Source organism: Haemorhous mexicanus, chromosome 4 (genome assembly GCF_027477595.1).
Source record: "Haemorhous mexicanus isolate bHaeMex1 chromosome 4, bHaeMex1.pri, whole genome shotgun sequence".
NCBI classification, from domain to species: domain Eukaryota; kingdom Metazoa; phylum Chordata; class Aves; order Passeriformes; family Fringillidae; genus Haemorhous; species Haemorhous mexicanus.
The window spans coordinates 61,682,948-61,710,464 of record NC_082344.1 but is presented as its reverse complement, the minus strand read 5'-3'; the positions used below and the strand labels follow the sequence as shown (position 1 = coordinate 61,710,464).

Here is a 27,517-nt window from a genome sequence, read left to right as displayed (position 1 = left end):
TTGGATAACTCAAAAGTTTCAAACTAATAGCATCCTTCCTTCCTTCCTGTTTTTGTTTTGTTTTGTTTTGGATTTTTTTGTTGCTGTTGTTTTTTGGTTTTATTTTTTTTTGCCATAAGACTGGTTAAAAACAAATCTTGCATGAACTGGCTTCTACTGCAAACCTTACCTGATGGATATTTCCTTCTGAACTTCATAAAGATGTTCTTTTTTATGGGTGAGGGACACATTCAGGGATTGCTGATAGAGGTCTCTGAAGTTCAGTTCAGCTTCTACCAGAACAAACAAAACTTTGGGAACAGATGGCAGATCACATAATTTTTTGTAAAGAAATTTCATAAAAAATAAACTTTGTCAATTCTGTAAAGCAGGTAATTGAGCTTAGTGAATTCAACACAGAATTTTAAATGAATGGTATTTAACTGAATTCCCGAGTTTATGTGATGTGAATCAGTTTCATAGGGACACAAATGTCCCACATCTGAAGGGTTTTATTTTGAGATTTCTACGATTAAATAATGAATAGGAAAGGAACTACATCCCCCTCTCATTTTGTGAAATTTTTGTTTCAGCTTCAAGGTTTCTCCTGCTTAAAAGACTTCTCCAGGCATGAAAGGAAAAAGTAACAAAACTGAAAACCTTGGTGGGCAGATTTCAGAGAGGAGAAGAAAAGGAGAAAGAAAGCATTTCCAAATGAATTTTTGTAGTTGTCTCGTTTTTGAACTCTTACTCCTTCTGAAAATACTGCCTAGAAATCAGATATGCTGTAGAGACCAGCTTTGGACCATTCCCTCCCTTGGAGATGTTTTATTTTTCCAAACGAAACTGAGCCAGGTAAGCCAAGGATTCTGCTTCATCAAACCTTCAGGGATGTTCTTTTTACATTAATAGTACTGGTTTTTCTTCTCTATGAAAATTACTTTCCAGCCAAGAGATTACTTCTTATGTGGATTTGCATTTGATTTTATAGAAACATTTCCAGTTTTCTGAACAAGGGTTGGATCAAAACTCCAAGGCTGATTGAGGGCAGAAGCTGAAGCAGTGAGGGGTAGTTTCAATTTAGTTAATTTCAGCTGCCTGTCCTAGCTAACTTTTATGGGATCAGAGTGCCAGTTACTTAGAAATGGCTCTGGAGACAAAATCCAGTACAGTTTTTTTGAAGATACAAGAATTATTACTGCTATTCTTCCTGTTTAATCTCATATTAATTTGGTGGTAAAGAGAAATTAAAATACTCAGAGATGCTTACTGTTTGATACCACAACCCCATCAAAATCTGACATTTTGAATTATTTTTTGAACATATTGGGGAGATTTAACTATCTTATTAAAACATTGCAAAATTGTTCATTACCAAAAACCTATTTATAATTAATCCCCAAAGGTGAAATTTACTCCTTTACAGACAACTTTTCGTGGCTCTTTGGCTGCTTTATGGAAACTGGGGGCAGTGATGAAGTGTAACTAAGAGAGTCTAACTTGAACAGTCAAAACCTTGTAGCAAGCCTTCTGCAGATGCAATCAGTGGTGAGCTCCTCTCTCACATGAATGCAATTAGTAAACCTTGAAATTGTCAGTGTCTTGGTAAAACAGAAAGGGTTAAAGGATGAATTGTGTGATAGCTTTATGAATGAATATTGCAGATAATCATTGATACTTGAAAGATATACTACAACAGAAAATAGGGGGGGTAGAAATAATGGCATTAGAGGGTATTTCACCACAAACACTGACATGATCATTCTTTTTCCTCAGCAGAGGCAGCTGTACCAGCATCTGTAGAGCAGTATAGCAAGAATGCTGTGAGAGAGGGGCCAGCCCATTATTTATCACTTCCATGTCTGTGGTGGCAAGCAGCACAGCCCAGATAAAAAGATTATCCCTAATCTAGTAGTTTAGACTTTGAATTTTCATGACAACCTCAATCAGTGTGAAGATACACAAAAATATGTTCATAATCCAGATGTTGCTGATATTTGGGTTAGGGGCCCTGTGAGTCTTGAAAGTTAAACTCCAAACATTTATTTGCACTGTCATTAGTTCTAAATGAAAATGAAGGGAAATGAAGGGAAAATGAAAGAAGAAACTCTAATAGGAACAATTGGAAATGTTTCCGATTCACATACAAGTGGAAGAATGAGCTTTTTAACAGAGCTGAAGGGTCAGGCAATTTCAGGTCTCCTCATTCGTTTTTGGATCACCAGGAAGAAGTATGATTTGTAAGCATTCCAGGTTTACATCTTTTAGATCTCTAGGCTCATTTAAAATTCAAAATAATTTACAAATGGTGATGAGTGGATAGACTATAATTTAATATCAAATATCTTACAGATGAAGAAAGAAATTACCTCTTTACACCTGAAATTTCAGGGTATGTAGAATATCGTGAGTTGGAAGAGATCCATGTGGATCTTTGAGTCCAGCTCCTGGCCCTGCACAGGAAAATCCCCAAATCACATATGGGGTATATCTCAGGATATATATTTGGTGTTCAAAGACTGTGTATTTCAGTAGAATATACAATTAAAAATACTGCTGTCTCCTTATTACAGGGTCTGCTTTTGTGATTCTCATTGGCATTAGCTGATTCCACTGACTGTGTTTTTGTTGCTGTTATTGACCTAATTCTTAGTACATGAAGCATGAGTATTTCAGGCAGATGACTATTTTTTACAAACATCTTTGTCCTTTGGATAGGAAGGTAAAAAATGGGAATATGATTATTGTGGTCTAGCAGTAGTGCTTTTAAATCTGTGAGCATCTAAGTAGGTGTACTGGTTTAGGGCAACCAAAAAACAAAGTTTGTATCTGAGCGGATGTGCTCTTATCACATCATCTAATTAGCTTAGTGAAAAGCAGGCAGGCTTTCAAGAACACCAATATTCTTCATGTCCTGTTTACTTATATCAGCTATTTTAGTTAAATAGAGATGTCACTTCCATATATCAAACTTGCCATTTTTGTAGCAAGCAAACATTATAATGAAACTCTACAGTAAATGTTTATAAAATAGATGCACTTGGTTTTATTTGGGTAAATAAAACATGAATAGAGCTCTCCATTATATAGCATTTTAGAATATACAGTGAAGTTTTCATAGGTTATTTTCAGGTCTTTGTTTATTGTTATTGTTTAGAGACTAAGGATCTGGTGGTACAGGGGCCAAAGGGCCATGGTCTCATCACATGCATGTTCTGCTACACAAGAGAATGCATATATGGAGGCTGCATTGTATTTAGACAAACTCTTAGAGCTAGAAAAACAATCAGAGAACTTTTATGGTGAGCTGAGCTCACTTGATCATAGTAAAATCATGTTACTTTATAGAATCTTTCCTCAAGGCAGTCAGCAAGGTCAAAAAAAAGGGACTTTAAACAGTGCAGGCTTGTAAGGTGAAATAAAATATTAATATGCAACTATATGAAAGACTCCATGATGTTATATTATACAAAACAAGTAGAAGAGAAACTTTTGTTTGGTACTATTGTAAAACATTTCTTATTCTCAGAGTGTTCTTATGAGGATGATACATCTTGTTTCAGTACTAGTCTGGCAGAGAAAGGTGTGTTAGTGAAAGCAGTCAGCTTGAAATGCCAGAAAATAACAAATTCCTGTAGATTGGACTGCTGTTTTAACATGTCATTATTTGACTATTAAAATTAAATTTGGAGGGAAGGTAAAATCAGATATATACTCCAAGTGATGTCTCCATAGCACTATCTATCAAATATGGCTGGTTTTCCTTCCATTTAAACCATTATCCTATGTTCCACACAGCCGAGTAACGTCAGTCACTCTCTCTAAAGTTTCCCATGTGGCCAAGTAATTTAAGTATGCCTTCACCAGAGCAACTCTGCAGCTGAAAATATACTGCTATTAAATCCAGAGAGAATAGATCACTAATTGCAGCTTAATATTAGAGATGGACATGAAATACTGAGCCAGCCATCAGAGAATGCCCTGGTAATCCAAACTTATGGTATAATTGTAAAGACAAAGAACTGTTTATGACTTCATGAATGACTTTTACAATTACAGTAGCTAAGAACTTGCTAAAGCTAAGTAAGACAGGGACTGCTACTTCTGTTGCAGACTACACCTCAATTATTATTTAAGAAAGAAGAATTATTTAAAAAATAAGTTTTTTCCCCAAAACCTACCCTTCTTTGTATGGAATGTCACACTGGGTGGGTTTTCCTGTATGGAGGTTAAACCAACAGAGCATGTGACAAGATACAGCATGTGTGGAGCATCACAGGAGGTGGTTCCTTCCCCCTGAAGGATTGCAATAAAAATGAAGGATTGCGTAAGCAACACCCCGTTCTCAAGCTGGCTGCTCCATGAGAGCCATTGCCCAGGAAGCAGAGCATAGGGTATCACCTCCTAGGTCTCTACCATCTCCCCAGGAGTGTGAGTCAGTGATGAGGAAGGTGTATGCCTGTAGCATGTTTTTGACTTTACTGCAGAAATTCATGTTTTGGAGTGCTTTGTGCCTCTTTCCAGCTGCAGTTTACAGAATAGGCTGCAATTTTATAACTAACCTAACCAGCATCCACCCCGAGTGGTCGTCACTTGGGTAAAGCAGTTTATTTCCTGTAATACCACTTGCAAAATTATCACCTCTTGAAGTAGAACTATTAATGGATTGATTTAGAACGACTATTTTTATTACATCTTTAGGCTTCATCCTATCAATTTTATGTATAGCCTTACTTTTAGCTGAATTGCATGTGGTTTAAGCTATATTCTGAATCCCCCACTGATCCCTCTTTTCCTACCCATTCTCTATCTGCATTTACAAGGTAAACTTCTTGAATTGAAAAAAAAAGTAGAAGAAAAAGAAAAGAAGGAATACTGTGTATGAAATTCACTCTCCTTTTAGCAAAACAGGGAGACTACCATGACTTCTCAAATCCAAAATGAGGTGAAAAAAAAAGGTTATTACTGTAATGCATCTCTTTCAGTAGCTAGATCAGTCTTGTGGGGTTTAGTTTGCTGTGACCTTATATTTCTTCGCATAACAGCATTCTTGAAATATTTGGATTTTTGTCTGCTGGTTCTCGATAAGTATCTTTTCATGTGGTTATAATCAATCTCAGTAGTGCTGCAGATGTACTGAAAATAACAAATTTTTTTTGTAAAGGCAGTTAATTCAACATAATCAGGATGTTCTCTTATTTTCCCTTTTTTCATACTGAGATTTTAAAATTGAACATGGAATTTTTTTTCATTCATGTTATATCTCAATCAGTTTATTATTATTATTTTCTTCCATTTACCCTTTTCGCATTAATTTTAAAGACTGTTTTTGTATTAGGCTAATTCAAACAAAGTAACAGAACAAGTATAGATTCATATTAAGTATTCCTTTTTAGGACTACATTAAGTAATTCCCTCAGCTAATAAAAAAAATGAAGTCACGGTAGGCTGAATATGACAAACTGAACAGCTCCTCATTGGATTCCTGCTGAGAAAAGGAGACAGTAGAGATGATCTACTGCAGATCATCATGAGAAAAAGTGTGATGTTTCTGTTGTTGTTTCCCATAATTTGGTCATCCTTGAAAAAGCCTTTTCATTTCAAGTATTCATGGACTGAGATGCAAAAAGATGTAATCCTTTCCTTCTCTGTCTTAGGCAAGGCAACTTCCTCATAAAACCCAAACATTTTGAGGGTTTCTTCCTTTTCCTCCTCTTGTTTAAAATGTGTTTAATTTCCCACAATTTGCCATGAAGGATGTTTTCACAGCTAGACATCTATATTCCCTGGCAATTCCTCCCCACAGTGCAGAACAAGTTGGCTGAGAAGCTGGTGTGCAGCACTTCAAAGCAATGCTGGAATCACTCTCCTTTAAGTTTGGGCCCAATGCCATAGTGATTCAGATCTATTCCTTCGCCATCCATTCTCTCTAGTCTATTACATTCCATTTTGCATTTTATTTTCTTGCCTCTCTGCTTAGGGTTGAATCGAGGTATGTTTTCAACCTCTTCTGCACTAAAATGTTTACAGTGTCTGTCAAAGGAAAGCCAAGAGGCCCCTGTCTTCTGGTCCTAGCATCTTGGGCTTAAACAAACAACAAAATTTGTAATGCTAGTGTTAGAGCTGGCAATGTTTTGTTCTTTAAGGTAGAAACTCTGTCTTAACTGTAGAGTTTTACTGTTAAAAATTAAAATTAACCACTTAAATATTACAGAAATATTTTTACAAGCCAAGGCTGTACCGTCACTTCATCAGATTTGGCTGACAAGGTTTCATAGTGAGTACTTTTCATACCCTTGTAATAAGCCCTTCCTATTAAGATTATTTCTCATATTCTTAGCCTTTTATGCATTCTCACAAACAGCTTTTTCTCAACATTCATCAGTCAGGTGTTGCTGCCTTAATATAGAATTTAGTGAGATACTCCACCAGACTAGAGAGTCAAGGGAAATGCTCAGAATGTCTTAAGCCAACAGCATTTGTTGCTGATAATTTAAGTGGGCTCTGGCGTCTTTCATTATTGTATCTACAGTGAAACTGGAAGAGATTTAACAGAAAACTAATTGTAGAAATTGCATGAGCTTTTAAAATCCAAAGCAATTTTAAATTCTGTGCCCAGTGATAGGATAACAGTAACAAGTCTCCTACCTCCGTGCAGTTACAAAATGTTTCTTAAATTTAACCACACATGCAAATTCTCATCTTGCTGTTTCTTATCTCTACAGAAATAAATACAATCGAGCATTCTGAGGTTTGGGGCTTTTTTTTCCTAGGACAACACTTCCTGGTTATTTTCAGCTTCACAAAGCATTTGGTTAGAACAGTCATACTTTCTCTTGTTAAAGATATCTAAGAGGACTGTGATTAATGTTTAAAGAGCTCCATGTGTACCCAATTATGAAACCAATTAATTTAGTCAAAGACTAGCTTAACTGCCATCTGTGGCCTGATTGTTTCTTAAATTTGAGTACTTCTGATCAAAGTTGTCATAAACAGTCTTACACAGCATGTGACAAATCAATGTTGTCCAAGGATATCTCAACAGGAAGAGAGTTCATCATTAAGTGTTCAATATTATACAACTTCTATCACCATTCTTTTCAGCATATATTATTTGGTATACATTTTATTTGTTTCACTAGAACTGAAACCTTGGAGCTTGCTAATAAAATAATGCTGCTGTTACTTATGTAATAGGTAATAGAACCATATCTAGGATGAGATGATAAGTATACACACAGTAGAGGACAAAAGCCAAGGGGAAGGCATGAAAAAAAGCAAGCTGGAGAAACAAACGAAGCAGAAACTTGTACTCAGATTAGCCCTCATGATAAGACCATGCATGGATATACAGCTGGTCACCAAACAGGCCAGGCACCTATTCAGCTATTTGATTTTGCTTTTCTCTTCTGCACTTCACAGTATACTTCATACAGTATATGATGTTCAGCTGTACTATCCAACATGGCAATTGGCTATACCATCCACAGCAAGTATTTACTCTGGGAAGCACATCTGTGCTCTGACCAGAGCAGAGAAAATGAGGAAGTAGGTTTATCTAAAGATAGAAACTTAAACAGTGGTGGAGATTGTTGGGAAACAGTGGGAAAATGGTCACCCTTTCGATCATCTGGAAAGATATTTCTTCTTAGTTACAGAGGTATTCAGCCAAGCAATAACATGCCATGGAGCAGAGAAATGCATGTAAACCAAATCCTTCAGAAGCACTATGCTTCCTTAAAATGCCAGTTTGTGACATAGAAAACAATAAAAACACCTTAAAGGTGAAGAAACAGTTAAATTCCATGCAGATTCCAGATCACCTGCAGCAGATATTTGTCTTTCAGAAGCAAAACAACATATACATATAAAGACATACACATATATATCCCTATGTACACATACAAAACCCAGTAGCAATTCCTTGTCATGCAAGCAAAGCTCAGGATGAAAACTGAAGTAAAAATTCTTACATATTTTTTTGCTTCACATGCCTTCTTATAAATATGAAAAAAATTAGACATGGGTGAGTGGGGCCTTACCAGTGCAGCAAAAGTTTGCAAAGAAAGGGTCATTATGACAGTTTTTCCTACTGCCCTTTGAGAAGAAATACATCTTCTTTGTATAAGCAATAGGCAAAAGTGGCTAGAGGAAGTGATTGTAAGGGAATCCTCTGGGAACAGGGTGTACAAACTCTAAGGTCCATAAGCTTCTTGAAATTTCATTTTAGAGAGCTTTCTTTTAATTTGCTATAACTTGCTTAATAAATGATGGCCTGTAAATCTTCTTTCCTCAAAATATTAAGTGATCTGGTCCTCTTGCATCTTTCACTGAGGAGAAGTGGGGATCCTGGAGTTAATGAAAAGGTTTTTTGAAGATCTGCTCTCTTGCCTCTAATGCTCCTATCTCCAGCACATACCATGGGCTTTAGGCAATTTCAGCAGATTTATTATTAAAAAAAAAACCAGCAAGCAACAAAACAAAGAAGCAACCCCAAAACAGAATAAAAAAAAACCTCTGTAATATGCCAACTTCAAAAGAATCAGAGCAAAGGAAAATATATTCAAAAATTACCCAGTACAAGAGTTGAGAAATGCAAAACACAAGCTTATCACTCCCTAAATTAGGGCTTGTGGCGGATTCAGCGATCAATGACAAAAACATCTCTACATTATCAACCCTATGTTCAGAACAAATCCAAAACCTAGCCCCATACCAGCCATTAGAAAAAAAAAATTACCCCAGATGAAGCCAATACAGCTATAATCAATATCTGTTTCCTTTTCTTTCCTTTCTTCTAAAAGAGATGCGATTAGAAAATAGAACACAAAGACTATTTTTATCTAACCTGATTACCCAAGCTGAGAGCTAGAACCAGGCCTATTATGATAGTCAATTGAACTTTTGTACACAGCTTACTCTATGGTATTCTTTGTTCATAAATCAATGACTGGATGCAGAGAGAACAGCTGCCTCTCTCTACTGCTCTGGGTGTTGCACTCTGCTCAGGTGAAGTCCATAGGCAGAAGGGGGAAATTCCCCTGGGAGCAGTTTACCATATTCACATGGGAGAAGGTCTTGGTGTGAAATAATAGGATTATTTTAATAAAGTGATTTCTTTAGTATTTGATGTGGAAAACTCTCGCCTTTTTAGGAGGGTGAGAAAGCATCTGAGGAAGAGAGCACAGTGAATTTCTACAGGAAACAAATTTGTAAAAGAATGAGGGTTAAGTTGCAGTAGCATTAGTAGTCTTAGAGGAAATAGAATTTTTCTTTGTTGAGGCATTTGTACAGACTGTATTTAGTTTGGGGAATTTCTGAGTAAGAAAAACTAACTTCAAGGAAGCTTGTAGCCTCTAGGGGCTTAGCAGGTAGGGGACAGATTTGTTCTCAGACTGTTTTTTAAATATGACTCAATATTTCTGAATTTACACTTGTTACAAATATAGTTTGTTCCACTTTTTAGGTACTATAGATTTGTCATATTTTTGGGTGACTTTAAGAAAAGGGGAAACTGAGCTAATGGCTGAATTTGGGTGGGGGTTTTTTTGAGTTGCTTAAAGCCTTGGTCCTGCTGGAATATTTTTGTGGACAAGTGCTTACTCTTCCAATAATTCCATCATAGCTTACTTAACTGCAGATAAAAAATAAATATCTTTGTGTTCTTATTTCATTACTCAGCTCTATATCTGCAAAATATTTGGGGTTTTTTGTCATCCTTTACCCATTTTTGTCACTTCTTCCAAGGCGAATGTTAAGTAAAGCTTTGTTTAAACTATGCAAGACTGAGGCTATGAGACTGAGGGTATGTTTTTTTTTCTGGAGAAAAGTGTGATAGGAAACTTGCAATATAACAGGCATAGAGATAGCTCTCTCCCCTGAAATGAACTGCAGTGAGTACTTAACAACCTGAACAAAAATTTTTAGAGAGCAAAGATCAAACTATGGATTAGTAGGTGCCCTTGCTCATTCTGTAGCCGTTGTAACTACATCTGTCCCAGTTCTGGTGTGAGCAGAGCAAACTATATTTATAGAAACCTGGGAGTTTTTCAGAACAGCTAATGATGTTGTTTCCACTTCTTATGACATTTTGGAGAATGTTTAGTAAACACAACGGTGTGGAAGTATTTTTGTATGAATTCGGTGAACATAGAACATTCCATCTATGCTGAATGATCAGTTTCAGAAATAAATATCCAGTTGTTTATAATGAGCACTAGGATTCTACTAATTCTAGCTCATGTTTTCTTATTTATTATTATTTTTAAATATACTTTAATAATATCAGCTGTATGTATTTACAGTTCTTTGGAAATCAACATTTTAATTAAACTGCACTGAAATTATATCCTTGTAAATATTTACTCAGAAAGCCTCTCACTGGGGTGAGGGACAGGAAACATATACGCTGCACAATTATGGTTGGAATTACTGCAAACCTAACAACCGTATCTGTTTAGCAATAGAGGTAAGAAATGGTACAAATTGTTATAATATGAAGGAAAACAAAAAGCAAAAGGGAAATGAAATGTTTTTGTATAAATAGGCTATTGCTAAGAAACATATCTATCTCAAATTACAAAAATCAAATAGATTTCTAAATTAAGTTCCAACTGGTGTGGCAGCACTGAAAAATGCTAACAAAATTAGCAGGAATAAAATTTACTCAGCTTCATTTCATTTCCTTTAACATGAATACTTTCTTTCCCTGCTTCTGTGTAGAATTATAAAATGGAGTCTATGTAAAGATATAGTTATCAGTTATACCAATGTATGGCTCTAATTCAGGAAAGCACTTAAGTAGCTGATTAACTTCAAACATTCACTTACCCACTTTCCTAATTCTGAACTTAAGTGCATACCAAAAGTTCTTTCCTGCACTGGTTTCATGCTAGGCTTGCTGATCGCAGAGAGTGCAGTGCTATCTTTGCCAGCCCAAAAGGCCCATGCTCAGGGGCTGGAAATGGTCTGTAAGCACAGCTGCCTGGCACTGGGGTGAGTTCACTAACTGCCTTCCAGTGCTCAAACTGCCTTGGTAAAGCCTGATGGGTTATGCAGCTTGCAGTACATACGCTTTCTTCGTTTGTCTACTCCATTTTCCCAGTATACTGCTATTCCTTTTGGAGGGAGAGTTCTACTAGACCTCAAAATCAGAGGAATTTTGTAGTAGCTCAGATAAAGGGCTTATGAAGCCTAAAGTATGATCCCAAAAGACCTTTGTTAGTAGCTGTTTCTTTCTAGATTCACTTGTCTTCCTTTTCTTCTTTTCCTTTTGATGTGTAAAAGTGTCCAGATACCTGTTTTTGTGCATGTCCTGCTTGGAGTTTTCATATGTTCTGCCTTTGTCTGGCAGCAATCTGAGAACCATTTCGCTACCAAATCCTGTAAGCAGCTTCATCTGGAGGTATTCCAATAGAGCATACCTAATACTTACTGCAGGATTAGGCCCTTCAGAAAATACAGTTGTAGTGTTTTCTAAATGACTTTTTGTAATGGCAGCTACAACAACCTGCAGATTCTTATTGAGTATTCCTGTCTTTAACAGAAATGTCTCAATCAAGAAGTTAAAGTTGGGCTCTCCCTTTCCAATCCAATTTATGACAAATTCCTTTCTGCATGATGTCACAGTGTCAGCAATATGGAGAGAGGGCACGTTCTCCCCCAAATCATCCAGAGGCTCATGGCTATAGGTATTTCTGAGGGAGAAAGGTTTAAATCCCTGCAGTTGAACAAAGAGTGGAGTCTGGATCACCTTGTTGAGTTTTTTTTACTTAAGAGGTGAAGGTGCATTGCCAAGAAGGATTTGGCAGAGATAACCTGGAAGCTTAAGTCTCAATGATGGCTTATCACTGGATATTTTGGGGAAACCCACAGAGTTAGAAGGTGAACCATTGGCAATGGAGCATTTGGTGTTCCGCTAAATTATTATATACCTCATAAGAAGAGAGAAACTTCCTGCCATCTGTTTCATTCACCGAAGTTTTTATGATTTCTTTTAAAAAATCTTGGGTTTAAATGGTTTGCATTTTTGAACATCAGAATTCCTATAGCATTTTTCTGGACAGAAGGGCTATCTATGTTCATTTCAGCAAGAGAGTTTCCTCTCTGAACCTGTAGAGTTTTGCACTGGTGATTGTGTCTTAAGTTTGTGTTAGTTATATTTTTTTGAGGTTTTCTTTGGACTTGCAGTAATCTGTCCCCTGGCCTAGATGTCTGGCCAGGAGTGGACACTATTACACACTCTTCTGGTACATATCTTCTACCTTATTTTTATCTGAAAAGCATGCAGATTTTAGACTCCACCAGTTCCATGATGCCATGATGTGAAGTGTAGCATTGTAGGTGGCAGTGGGTGGGAAACATGCTTGAGAACAGTAATCTTTGAACTAAAATGCTCATGTAATATAATATTCCTTCAGTAAAGATAATGATCCAACTTATTAATAGCAATACCTTGCTGATGGTGTTGAAATATGAGCATTCTTTTACTCAGGACTTTGATCTTTGACTCTTTGAAGAACTATGTAGAGTAAATACATGACAGTAGCTCCATACTATCTCAGAGCAAGTAATGAATTCAGTGATTAGAGCACTAAGGTTTTTTGGTAAATGGGTGCTTATTTTCTAACAAAGTGAGGAGATAGTCTTTTAGTATCTTTCAACATACAAACACAGAAATATTTATTAGAGATTCCTGCAATTAAAAAAATCCCATAAAATTTTAAGAAAATACTTTCAAAGTCTTGAATCTGGCGTTTTATAGCGCTTTGGCTCTGCTGGCCATGCTGCTTTTGATGCAGCTCAGGATGCTGTTGGCTTTCTGGGCTGTGAGTGGACATTGCTGGTTCATGTTGAGCTTCTCATCAGCCAACACCCCCAAGTCTTCCTCCTCAGGCTGCTCTCAATCCATTCTCCTGCCAAGCTGTGTTTGTTCTGGGGGTTGCCCTGACCCAGGTGCAGGACCTTAAACTTGGTCTCATTGAATTTCATGTCTTATATTGGAAAGTGATTCAATATAAGACTAAGACCAGTAGTGATCTGCTCCTGGCTATAAATGTAAACACAGTTTTTGTGGGCTTAATTTTAACCATGTTATTATTAATCTCTAATTTCTTGGTTCTTTAGCTTTGCCAGTTTCACTTAAGTTAACAGGGTATTTGCTCAGTTATCCTGTTGGTGCAAACCCTATGATTTTTAAACTCCACATCTGCTATTTGGAATTGTAATTAACTCATTGAAATTGTTCTGAAGACATATAAAAAGTGAAGATGTGATTTGACCAGAAAAAGACTCAAGCCTGCATAGAAACCTGATGTGTGGACAATGTGTCAGCATTAAATGCCAGCTAGGTTATTGAAGATTTTGATCATCTAATAGTGATTGTTTCAGTGAATTTTATTGTAGTAAGTCCACTAGGGGATACTCAAGTCAATATGAATCATCAGAAAAATATGAAGAATATAAGTAATCACTCAAGTAAGTGATAACTCAGAAGAGACAGGCAATTGTATACATATAAATAACATCCTTGCTGCAAATTTGTCCCTTGGTTGTATCTCCGCTATCGCTCTCTCCAGGTTCTGGCTTAAGTTACAATGAACATTAATTTTGCACACACTGTGCTCAGTAATACTGCCATCTTCATCACTTATATCAGATAACTGATTTAGAGGATTTTTTTCTGTATTTTGCCTAAGAAACAGAAAGAACTTCACTTCCCATATTCTTGCTATCACATTGATGCCAGCATAGTATTGCTTACAGTTGCTACTTCACTTCTAGTTTCTGTTCTGGTTCTCTACCAATTACTGTCTTTCCACACAAACTATAAAGTCTTTCCATGCATCTCGCATGGACCTTGGTCACTCAGTAGCCCAATATATTTTTAGTTAAAACATGCACATTTACATTTAAAACTTGTGGGATATTACTTCAATGTTACAGAGATGCATTTCTTTTAAAACTGTATCAGGAAAATACAAGCAACCTTTCAAAATTTAAATGAATTCTACACTAGCTAAATTTGCCATTAAGATAAAAAAAAAATTATTTTTTCCTTAAAATGTGAGAATATGAATTGAGGATTTCATTTGAGTTTTTGGGGAATCAGTGGTAAGTATAAATGAAACATTAGGTATATATTAAAACATTTACTTGTGCAATTTGTGTCTTTAGAGCCATTCTCTCACCTGTGTAATTTAAGTGGCAGTTTATGCCTGGTTTTCCAGTGTGACTGTAGTGCAGTTCAGTACAGTGCTGTGCAGAAGGCTGCATATGAGAGTTTGGGGACCAGGTGCAATCTGGAGATTGCCAGTGTGCAGTACCCCCCATTCCTCAGTCTCCCGAGTTCCCTTTCTATCCCTGGTGAGATTACACATTTTTGTAGCAGTGTTGGTAGAGACAGAGGGGCTGGACTGGAGGGCTGTGTTGAGCTGACCTTTTTGGCTCTGTGGCTCCCAAAACCTCTCCTATGCTGTCCTAGCACATACCAGGAAGCTTCTCAACCATTTGCAAACAGGGTTGAAAAAAACAAGATGGGTAATGGCTGTTTGTTTGTTATGTACCTTTATCTTATTCTTAAGGATTCTCGTGCATTGTTGGAAACTAATTCGCAACATTTTATTTTACACGTAATTCTCATTGTTTAACCCATTAAATAATTAATGTTTGCAGTATTGAAGTCTGATCTGAAAGTCAAAGCATTTTATGTTCTGTCATGAACTATTTTGTGGCAAGTAAAAAAATTTTTAAAGATGTGCAGTATTTCACAGCTATTATGAAAAATAATCAGAAGAAATGATTTGTTTTATTCTTTAAAATACTTGTGTGATATTATGCTATGAAAATTCACCAAAAACTAAGCTTTGTAGATAGGATTTCTTAGTAACATTCTTTAAAGCTACTTTAAAAAAAGGAAAATAAAATACAAATTAATGTGATATTTTAAGCTCCACAGTTGCTCATTATATGGAAATAACATTTTAAAATTTTAAAGATGAAAACTGACATACGATATAAACTGTTAAGCACTTTAATTTTATCTGCATTTTTTGTGTCAAAAATAATTTTAATATTAAAGGACAACTGTAGACTCCTAATGACTTGAATACAGTTTGACTGTTTTCATGAAGTGCTCTGTGGGATGTCAGAATATTTAATTCAGGATGTTAAAAACATCCCAAAATGTCACAATAATTATATCACAGCAGGCAATTAAAACACTGGAAAATGCCAACTGACTAAGTGTGTTCTCTGTTATTTAGGAACCTAATGAATGAGTGACACATAAGGCAGAAATTACAAATTATAGCCACAAAAACCAATATACATTATAATTTATTTTAATATAAATGTGTATTAAAATAAAGCAACCTGTGTTAACAAAACCAGAAGGAAATATTTATTTAAAGCTGGTATTTCAGCTAAAAGCTCTGAAACTCCCCAGGCGTTAGAAACTGGTTTTGTTTCCCCTTCATTATTTAGTTAATTAGTTATATATTTATGTTATGACCCTGTAATATGGGCTTGTTCATGAAGCCCTTACTAACTACTGTGGCTCCATCACTGCCCTGCAATAGTCTCTGCCAAATTCTCCATGTGCCTTTAAATTAGTCTAAGGGCAGCTATGGGTGATCTGTGTGTGTATGTGGGGTGGAAAATACAACTCCCTTCACAGCAGGTCAGAGAAACTGTAAAATCTGTATGGAGCTGGGGAAGTTACAGCACAAGTAAGGTTGCTGGTTCCCAGACAGAAAGGAATGGAGGCTTGGAGGTCTTCAGCAAAGTTCCTGCATTTGAAGGCAATGGGTTAATTGAAGCGGCAATTCAATAAGAGAGATGCTTTTTATTTAATTTGTACAGGGATTTAATCCATAATTATTAAACCAACATCCTATGTTAGCAGACACTATGGAAATAAACTCATCCTATTCAACTTACGAGAAAGAAGTACTGTAAGAAGCATAACTATTCAAAAATAAAGAAAAAGGAGGGATTTAATAAAGATGACAATAGGAAATTATTCTCATTAGTTAATGATGCTCAAATAACTACTATTATGGTAGCTGTATTCCTTAAATAACAGAAAAATACATGGATTGCCAGGCAGAAAAAGAAACCATGAGAGCTAACTGAGGAATCACTGTCATTGCTCCTATGCAAGGCTACAGTAGACAACAGTCTCTATGCCCCATTTTTAGGGTTTCCCCATGACCTGGGAGTCTAACAGCAGTCAGCATAGTTTTAGTTGTTTATTCTTGCCCCTTCCCTTGAGCAGACCTGAACATTAATCAAACTCCAAGGTGAATTATATATGGCAATGATCTGCTTAAAATACTAAAAAAAAAAACCTAAACCCTAAAACTAAAAACACTAAACCCCTAACCGTAATTTTCATGGACGTGAGATCTGTTTGCTGCGCCATGTGTTTTCCTGAGTGCTAGTGCTAGCACCAGAGAGAGGAAAGGGGAAGACAAGCTCAAGCCCCTCAGCAGTAGTGTGGATTTATACTGAAATAAACTAATTGGGGAATCATGGCATAAAGCATTGTATTATATTCATAATTGCAACAGTTCAGACAGAATGAATTATTGCTGCATTGACTTGAGCACTGGAAAGTGAGTATTTAGCACTCTTTTAAAATTACTACTCTCCAGTTCCTTCCAGACATTTTTTGACATGAAATAATCCTCAGATTTCTGTAACAGAGCTGAGTGCACTGAATACCTCAAAGGCATCTAGGAAAAAGAGGAAGAGTTACTCTGAGTGGTGTGGGTTTTTTTTTTTGTTTGTTTTGTTTTGGGTTTTTTGTTTGTTTGTTTTTGTTTGTTTTGGTATTTTTTTATAAGATCCCATTGCTTGAATTTAAAACTTAAGCTGTATTTTGCACTTATTTGGTTTTTTTTTTTACATATCCAGAGTTTTATCTGTGGTTGTGGATGGTCCATTTGTTGCTGAGTTTCCTTCTGTATCTGGCATCATGTGGTGGTCAGTAATTACTCAGCCCTTACAGTGCTTGTATTTTGTGTTGAGATGTATTATCTTGTTTCTGGCTCTATTTTCATGTTATTCTTTGGTCAGGTTGTTGAAGCTGATATCTGGCTTATTACACACCCTTTGAGCACTACTTATTGCTAGTAGATCTTCAAAAGGAAGAATTTTGTGTCATATTATGACTGATTAGTAACTGAGTAGTAACGTCTGTTACTACTTCTGGGAAAAAAATGCTGCAAAAGCTCTACTCTTCTGTGTAGTTTTGAGTCAGACTGAAGGGAAGACATTGAAATCTTTCCTCATTTGGTTGCTGTTGAATAACTGTGCATATCATACTCACCTGAAGGGTGATTCCTATTCTCAGAGAAGTCCAGCTAAGTGCCACGAGAGAGACTCTGGTATCCTGGGGATCTAAAGTCTGAGTACTTGAGGAATAAAAAAATTATGTTCTTCCATGTCTTAACACACTTTCAGTTCACTTTGCAATGATGCCAGCTGCTCCTTTCAAACAGGTCTATATTTTCTCCTTTGCTATGAAAGGATGAACCTTGCAGAGTACCTGTAAACAAGAGAGTTAGAGAAAACCATTTAAAAAGTAGAAATTACCAAATTGTGATTTCCTTGAAGAAGACAATCCAGACAAAGATTATACTAATTTCTAGGAAACTCTTTTTAGTCACAAAGGCATTAGAAAAGATATTTATAGCTGGCCTTTGAAGATTCATAATTCCTTTAAGTAGAGATCTATAGAATTTTCTATCAAATATTCCATTACATTCTTATAAAGAGCATTTATCATTTTAAACTATAAAATAGGTTCCAAAACACTTTTTAGAAGACCATTAATGAAATATCGCAGTATATGAAAAATTTCTGTTATTTAAAAAAGGTACTCTGACAATATTTTTAGTCCATATAAAAGGTAAAATATTACAACTAAATAAAAAATTAAATGTCATAAATTTCTGAGCTTGAACTATGTAGATTTACATGAAAAATTTCTTCCTCTTATCCTGAGGGAAGTAATTTTTTCTATTTCTTACAAAAGTAAGGCTTCAAAGGTTTGAAAAAAAGGATGGAAGCAGAAAACTATAAAATGATCATTGTTTCTGAATAACAACAAAACCAAAATCCTCTTTGGTTTAAAAAAACACTAGGAAAGACTACTTTTTCAAAGGTGAACTTTCTTTTATATGTGTTTCATATTCTTCCCTAGTTGAACCTGCTTTTCTAAAAGCACCATGTTGAAGGCTGCTATTCTGCAAATACATGTGAAGAACTGTGCTCACAGTAACTAACCCCCTTTTAGTATGAGCTGGTTTCTCAACAGAGATAAAATTACAGTCATTAGGCTATGTCATATTTTATGAACATCCCACATACATTTACCTCATGGTTCAGGTTAAAAAAAAAAAAAAGCAAAAGCCCACAAATATTACATTAGATTTACTAGATGCCTTGGGAAGTTTCACTGTCTTAATGATTGGTACATTACTATCTCTTTCGGTATATTAATCTTCTATGGTATAAAGGAATAGTTTTTAAAAGCATTAAAATGTTTATAGTAAAGTGTTCACTTCCTGGTAATTATTTTAATGTTACCAAAAGTATTTCCAGATACTTTAACTATATTTTCTGACAAAATGTCTATTATAGAGAAAATCTATAGCAGTGTTATGCGCAAAGAATGGCTCCAGCTCTTGAGAGAAATATACTTCCTTAGCAGCCCTGAAACTGAAATTTGCAGTGAAATAATCACTTGCCTGTTCTCTGTTCCTGTTCTCTATGTGGCCAGAACACTGAAGAATACAGCATCTGTCTTTTAAAGTTATTGGTTAAACATAAAAATGGTATGTCCGACTCTGTCATTTTCTGAAGAATTACTATTTTCAAATTTGTGGTTGTGAAATTGTGAAGCCTAGCATATTTAATCTAGCTGAAGGTGTAGCAGACCATACAGCCTTAACCATGGGGCTGCACAACCTCTGTATTTTTACCTCCTTTTTCATCCTCTGGAATTGGCTGAAAATTCATCATCATCATGTTGTTTTCCAAATGGAATAAAAATATTTCATTGAAATTAGTAATTTTTTCTTCTACTGATTTATTCACATTTTTGAGGTGATTTTGTTCACTTGTTTGGTTTTGATTTTGTTTTTCTAGGGGATTTTAAAAGGAAAATAACAAATGAGAGAATGGCCTTTTGGAAACATTTTTCATTTCCAATATTAATGGCTTTCTGGAAGGGAAATTTGAAGGCAAGAACAAAAATGAAATTCAGTGAAATTATAAAAATAAAAATACAGATGCTGTTATTTCGTGGTGGTGAGGAGCACACAGCTCTACTAGAAAACAGCATAAGAGGGTAAAGCTTGGGACCGTTGATTGAAACTTGCCCTGTATGTTTCTGTGATCATAACTGAAACCACAAAATCCAGTTAGCTCTTTAAGGCTGAAAAAAAATCAACACATTCTTTAAAACAGGATTACATCAGTGTATACACAACATGGGACTGGGAAGACATCTGCATGTTCTTTGAGAGACTCGACACTCCTGCCACTTTTATATCTCTTTCAGTCCAGACACAGATTTCAATGATGAATGAACTGTTCATCTCAAAAAGGCACTTCATCCTAATGGCAGTGGGTTTATTAGAAGAAAGCATGGAAAGACATGATGGTTGCCTTTAGGAACTGTAGACATGAATCAATGTGGATGGTGGCCTGTTTTACAGTTGAGCCAAGGTCAGAAGATGCAGATCCTCAGAATCGAGGACTTGTTACTGGTGTCAGATATCTCTCTTTGAACCTTCCTAAAATCTGAAATTTACCTACCCAATCTCTTTCATGCAGCTTTTACCACCAGTTTATTAACATTTAATTAGGAGTGTGCAAATAATGACTACTTCATTTTGGGAGCTATACTGAATAATTTGAGGGGGAGAAAGAGTCACAGGGATGGTACTAGTGGAAACAAGCTTTCAACCTATCAGTGTCTTAATTCTCTCTTTCTCATCTCACAGAACATGCTGTTGTGCTATTACTCCAGTCCTCTCCCCCTCTTTTTCTTCTAATTCCTAAATCACTTCCATGTTTGGCTGGGCACGTAGCAGCTCGTGCAGAGGCTGGTTTAGTCCATGTAAACACTGCCTGTAAAACAGGAAACTGCTGGAGTTACACAGTCTTGCTTTAAATAGGGACGTGCAATTGTCTGCCTTCTTCAAACAGCTCTCAATTAGCAGACACATTTGTAGAAATTAATATCTTTAAATTTGTATTTTAATGTAGTCATGGGATGAAAAGCTATCAGAAGATCTGGAGTACAGATGTCAATTGACAGTACTGTTACCGAAACCTAATTTACTGAGAAAATCAGAGTAAAATTAATGTGGGACGACTCAGAATAGAAATTGGAACACATGAAAAGTTTCTTAGGGAGAAAGAGCAAAATTCAATCAGCTTGAAAAGCATTCTTTTATGTTGTTCAGGCCAAATGAAGTAGTTGAATTGAAACAAAAAGTATGATTTCTGGGTTTATAAGATGGTTTCACATCCTAGAATTGTTTATATTTAAAAAAAAGACATATTTCTTAAACAAAAATAACAATAATTCTTGTAGCAAATGTCTGAAGTACTCAGTTTCCCCTCTAATTTCTGACTTTTTTTTGTTTTGTTTTATTAGATCTACTATTTATTCAATTTCCTTGTTTAACTTCTTGTAGCACTTAAATTTGAAATATAAGTGGTATAATAATTTCAGGCATGACATTATCCTGGCATAGATCATTTACATGAACACTTTTTAGTGATTTATGAGGCATACTATATTCGTGATAATAACATCTTTTGACTTCATCCTAATAAGAATAATTGTCTGCTTATTTTGGGAGTAGGTCTCTGAAAACTTCCACTCTCTTACTTGCAATGATTTGTCTTGATCTGTCCTCTTAACCCAACCTGCCTCTTCTGTTCTTCCACTGCTCATCTGTCTGTTGGCAGAGACAGAGATATGAAAGGCAAGAAGATCGAATTAGCCATGGCCATGAAAAGTAGGTCAGAAAGCAGTGATAGATTTCTAGTGTTTTTTGATCTGAAAGTTATCCAACTGTAAAAATGTTTTAATATTAGATTTTGGGCCAATTATTTTTTAGTCAAATATCAACCCCCTAGTTTAATTACTGATTCTTTCACATTTTGATTTTCATTTGTTTCATTTTACTTGGAGAAATCATCAAAGCTGTACATAAACAGGGGAAAATACATATAGCTGGATTTCCCCTCCTGTGCACCAGTGACGTTATTCCTGGTGATTGTTGTGAGTTCGTTACCTGTTAAACCAAATCCCTTCCTGTCTCTTCTTCTTAAGTGACTTTAAATATAAAAGAGTAATATTTTTTCCTGTTTCTGAACTCCTATTACAACAGATGTTTATACAAAATTGAAAGGCATTTATTTAATGTGGAATGGTGAAGGTATTAATCTAGCCTTGAGTGGTTTCAATAAACCTTTTCTTTCTTAATGTCCTCTCCTTTTGCACTGAAAGACTTCAGCCATGTTCGATAGCCCCTTGCTTCTGCATGATCTTTCAGCAGGGAATTAGCTGTTGCTTAGGAAAACAGAACAAATAGATAACTCACAGTTGGAAGACAAGTAGCCCACAGAATAATCATTAGAAAAAATCTAGCATCAAGTTAATAACTGCTAGAAGCAATATAACAATAATCCATAACTTCTGGTTATTTGAAAGTACTGGTGTCCCAGGCTTTCCAGCAAATCTATTTAGGACTGGGTATCTACAACTTTATTCAAGCACTGAAATAAATTCCATGATTTTCAGTGTTAGCAGAAGTAGCTCAGGTTTTCTGTGCTGAATTACCAGTTCAGGCTTGATTTGTTTCCACTGTCACAAGCGATATTTCCTTGGCACTGCACGCTGTAAAACGGGTAAATTGCTGTCATTAAGTAATTGTACTCCCTTGGTGACCAAGGCAGCCGGTTTCTAACGTGCTCCAGTCCTGTGCCCACTCCCAGCTCTGTGTGACCTGCCCTGCCAGGTTCAGCAATGGGAGATTTGTCTGCTAGAATTTGAAAAAACCATCACTTGCTTTGCTCAGGATAAATAAACAGTCATTGATCTGCTCTGGATTCAAAAGGAGAGTGCACACACACGGCAGTTTCTGCCTCTTTCAAGCTGCCTTTCGAGACAGTGGATGCTTGTGAGATATTTTAAAGTGACAGAGCAGCAAAAAAAGTGGAAAGGATCCTGGGTGGTTCCTGGCTGATTTGTGTTCCATTGCTGAGCCTGTGTCCTCATTATCCAGGGAAGCAAGGCACAAGGGATCTCTGCTGGGCACCTGCTTGGAGTGTCAGATTGCTAGCAGAATTTTGGGTGCTGTCTTTTACAATTATTGAAAAGTTCCATTATGTATTTATTTCTTTATTTATTTTTTACTTTTGAAAGAGATTAAATGATTCTCTGTTGAAACAGTTTATGTTTGAAGAGTATTTTTTAGAATGTGGTTAGAGAAGATGGTCATGTACTTTGGGTTGGGGCAGTCACTGCAAGTGCTCTAAAGCACACCAAATCTTTCCCAAACGCTGCAAAAAAAAATTAAATCAAAATGCAAAAATAGCAATGTAGGAGTAACTTCAGTCTTTAATCCACCTGTTGTTGTGGAATGTACAGAAATATTCTTTACATTTACAATCGTATATGTAGCTTTGGGAACAAGCAATGGTCTCTGCTGTAGGGAGGGTTTTGTTGGGCTGGCTCTGTGTGACTGAGTGCCCTTTGCTTGTGGCACTCACTCTGCAGCCATTATTAATATTTACAGAAGGCGGCACCTACGCCTTTCAGACTTTATAGGAGGCAAAGTCTTTGTCTCAAATTTATGAGCTACCTCAGAGGAATTCACCAGTACCACATATAATCTAACAGTATTACTAAGGAATCTTGTTTCAGCTTTTTCCAGCTTTGTTAATTTGTAGCACTAGGTAGCACTTATGTATTTTTAGTTTGTGAAACTATAGTACTTTATAAATGTAATAAACAACAGAATGTATATACTGGAATTAACATGGTGGATCAAGCCCATGTTGGATCAAACCCAAACAAAGCCAGACTTTGCTAATAGCCAGTGACAGGTAGCATAGACTGAAGAACACAATTCCAAAAACTCCAACAAGCAGCTGCAGTAGATTTTTTCCCCCACACATTAAATGCCATCCTAACTTTATGTGCACAGGAAGTGGTTTGACCCAAAAGTTTAGGTTTTTGCCTGGATCTTTCAGTCAAATGCCTTGGAGTATCTTTAATTGATATACATAAGAAACACTATCCCTCACTATCTAATCCTCTTTTGGATTTTGTTAAGTTGTACCTGCTATTGTAATAAGCTCCATGGAAATGTCTGACAGTATCTTGTCAGTTTTGGTTTTGTTATTTTTTCTGATCAAGAAAACCCCTTTTAATTTTGTGACTTTTATTTCCTCTTGGGGCAGGCTTGGTGGGAAGCGAAAGAAAAAAGCACTTAGCCTGTAAATCTGAAGTTCTTTGTGAAAGAGAGAAACCATGGATCATTATTACAGAGGAAGATAGTATGTGACAGTTGGAAATCTGCTTGCTTGCTCTGACCCAAGACATCCCTACAAATTCTGCAGCACTGTTTGGCTGTTTATGTTCTGCCTTAATAGATCATCCTGTGCTCTCTCTTGTGAAATGCAAGGCTTTGAAATAGATTAAAAATATTATCTCTAAAAATGCTTGTTTTGATTATATGACTGATGACTGTCTAGCTGGGAGGTTTATAGCAAATGCTTTAAAAGTTTTGGGAGAGACTGGAATCCTAGTAGTTTAAAATAATAATCCACAAGTTTCCAGTTATGCTCTTTTACAAGACATTATGTTTAGAACAGCATGATTTAGCTGTCCAGACCTGGAAAATCTTTCCAGACCTGACCTAAAATATTTTAAAACTGTTTTTTCTGATACCTAAAAAAAGGGTAGGATAAAGAAGTAATTTTTCATATATTTATATATGTATATGAAGCTGTCAAAAGCCTCACACAGATACAGAATTGTGAATAAACTAGGTGAATGACAAACAGGCTCCAAATCTAAAAATGTCAGAAAGTATGTTTCTCCAACAGATAGCATAAAAATTTGTGCCTCTGTGTGTTGATGGGAAAGGGTGAGAAAGGAGAGGAATAAAGATTTTATTGTCACTTCTAAGAATGAGTTGCATAACTTCTTTGTGAGGAACACACTCTTCCCAGAATCATGGCCATAAAACCTTTTATTATTACTTGTCCTGTACCTATTTGATGGTCTTTTCATAACACTTTCTTTAACTGCAAGGAATACAAAAAGGCGGATGCAAAATAGGATGATGTAACTGTTCTACATGTTACACAAGTTAATAGTTATACACTAGTTATACAAGCTCTACATTAACTGCTTTATACAAATCATTGCTGGACCTGATTTGGCCTTCAGGAAAAGTCAATCTCAAATCATCCTACAATGTATTCCTTCAGAAGAGTAACTGACAACTTGTCAGTTTAACTGAAGAGCTAAGAAAACTCAAACCAACTTTGGCCGATACTTTTCAAAGGAATTTGAATGGACAAAGAAGTCCCCATATGCCTTGTCCTACAAGGCTAGTCTTTGGAAAGGGAGTTTGGGGCTTCCCAAAAATCAAAACTGCTTGGTTGGTTTCAATTTGGGCTCCTGAAAATAAAGTACAATCAATCAGCTTAGGAACTTGATTTTTTTTTTTTTTTCTGAATTTTCTTTTAGTTTTCTAAGCTTCTAGTATTTGTTCAGTTTGCTCTACCTATTTCCTTTTAGGCAGGATGAAAAAGGTGTGTGTTCTACAAGGTGTCAAAGCTGTTATTTTGCACTAGTGGATTCCATATCTCTGAGGAAAAGGATTTATCAGTATTCCAAATATCTATCAAATTTTGACTTTGAATTGCCATGTGTTTAAGGTGTTGATTGTTAGTTTAGAGAAAATATAGATTATAAGGTATCAGATGTTCATACTGGATTTCCAAATACTCTTCCCTGCTCTGAACACAGTTTTGGAGAAAACATTGTGCTTCAGAAGGGTGTGAGGACATTTAACATAAGCATGAACTTGGAATGACTATAATAGCTTTTCTGTTTCAGTGTTTACAGAGTAACAAAAGTTCTCTGAGAGGTCATTGACTATTCAAGGTGTTGTAAAATCTTACTACAGACAACTGGAAGCCAAGAAGTGAGGTGTTTATTGTGGAATGTAGTAGTGACAACTTTTCCTCTATCCTCTTTTTCTATGAACGAAAGGACAGCCGGACTTTTCCACCTGGCCCAATCTTTTTAGAAATAAAGCATAGGACTGGTACTGAACTAGGTCTGCAAGGGTGAAAGATGTGATTTGGCAACATCTGGGCAGGGTAAGAGTTTCATTGAAAATGCTCCACACAAGGAACATCTAAGCTGAATCAAGATGATCTGGGTTACTGAACTAGGGATTCAACCCTTTTATGAGTTTGAAACACTTTAGGTGTCAGACTAAGGGTATGAGAGGGATGATTCCATTTCTACAGTGAACAGTGAGAAGAGGTGCCCTTAAATATTGTGTTAGTGTTCTGTTGGAGTTTAGCATGTTGGATTCACAGATCTTGTCTTCTGTTGCTGCCACTCTGGGACTCTTTGGAGAGTTGTTCTGCTGAACTTATCACACAGTGTGTTCAGTTTTCAGTGACCATGGAAAAAGTTACCTTTTCATGTGCAGCATGGTCTGTGCCTGGCTTAAAGTGTTTACATGCACACAGGTTATGAGCAAAAGTCTTATCCCAAACACTGGAAGGCATGTTTCCCTTAACCTGCTTTCAGAGCACCCATTTGCTTGTAGAAATGTGTAATAAGAAAGCCATAATTCTAATTCTGTTTGAGGAGATGTTATCTATAAGGACTAAATACAGGCAGGCTAGGATTTTAAGCAACGACTTATGTGTTTTCATAATGTGCTGATTAACATGAAGTAACACTTTCTGTGAGTAGTTGGCCATACCTTATTCTTCTTAAGAACCTTTACAGGTACACAGACTATCTAAAATTCAGACAAGTGCCATACAATGTCTAAATATACATTAAGTAACTACAAATAGAAATTAAGCATCTACATAAAGCAGTACACCACTTTTGAACATAAAAATGAGTGCCATTAGCAGATGGAATTTGCATAGAATCTTTTAAATATAGAACCACTTTTGCTGTGCTCAGAAACTGGCAATATATCATGGTGGAAGACAGAGTCAGACTACATTTACACCTGTATGACAGGTGTAAAACCAGATTTTTACATGAAAGAGAAGGGGCTTTATATTGATGCCATAACCTGAAATTTTTGGTTTTTTTCAGAAGTGAAATGCTTGCAAATTTGTCTTTTGACTAATAATATTCCTTCACAAGCAGAGAAAGCCTGGGGTTGGACAGAGCTCAAGTTTTGCCTACAAGTTATAGCTATGCTGTTAATAAAGGTAGTTCAAAAGTTCTACACTACCAAAAGCATTAAATGGCCCTTGTAAATATAATAGAAGAAAGATAGCAAATTAAAAAATTGTAACTTTAAAAAAAATGTGGGCTAGCATGACTTAAATGTATAATTCAGTAGGTGAATACTGTGGAAACTCCAAAAAAAGACTAGGTATGGAATAATTTATCTTCTTTACTTGGGACAAAATCCTATCTTGTAGCAGACTTGAGTGGAATGTGCTGGCTCCTTCTAGACACTGGACTTGGCAGGCTTAATCTGAACAGTAAGGAATTCCGTATTTTAGGGCTGGATTAAGGTGCTATTAAGAATTCAGACCAAAGTTTTATCTAGTAAGAGGCAGAAAAAGGTGTTCAGGTGTATGACATTGGCACTAGGGTAAGCAGGTCTGTAGATAATTGGTCTGCATTTTGGTTTATAAGCCCACAAGGTGTGGACAAGTCATGCATTCAAGTAATGCTTGCAGCTATGACACCCTGAAATCCTTATTTAGATTACTTGAAAGCTGCAAGTCTCATTTCATGGCATCAGTTTGAGAGCTAAGACCTTACAAAATCCTTTTGTAGTGAAAATTTGCAACTTGTGGCAAAATTGGCTGTGAGATTGTCAGCAATTAAGCTCCTGTGCAAGCAGTATGCTGTGATTTGTTTGTTGGTGGTGGGGTGCAGGATTGAATCTGACAGGATTTTTTCATATCTTTTTCAGATAGTCTTGAATAGGATTCTTCAACTGAGAGGGAAAACTCTGCTAGCCTGAGAAGCAGTACCTCTTAATTTCTTTGGGAACTAGTGGCCATTTGCAATGTGCAGGTTTGAGCACCCTATTGATTGTGAAAACTGATAAATAAAGGCTCCAACCCCCCAAAACTTGCAATATAGAACATTAAAGTTTTTCTTATAGAAATTCCATGTGTTTGGTGAACAGTGCATGAGTACCCTGACCTGCAAGGTGCTACAGGGCTCCTGGGCACTTCTACAGGTGCTACAGGGCTCCAGAGGGTACTTCTC

General features: G+C 36.2%; 1 long non-coding RNA gene across 1 annotated transcript in view; it reads left to right on the top strand.

Annotated features, from left to right (window-relative positions):
- Positions 1-27,316, top strand: part of LOC132326949 (uncharacterized) — a 29,115-nt gene extending 1,799 nt beyond the window's left edge. The window contains exons 2-3 of the long non-coding RNA XR_009486384.1: positions 573-834; positions 27,216-27,316. This is a non-coding gene — a long non-coding RNA (uncharacterized LOC132326949). The remainder of the gene's footprint in view (positions 1-572; positions 835-27,215) is intronic.
- Positions 27,317-27,517: the final 201 nt, after the last annotated feature.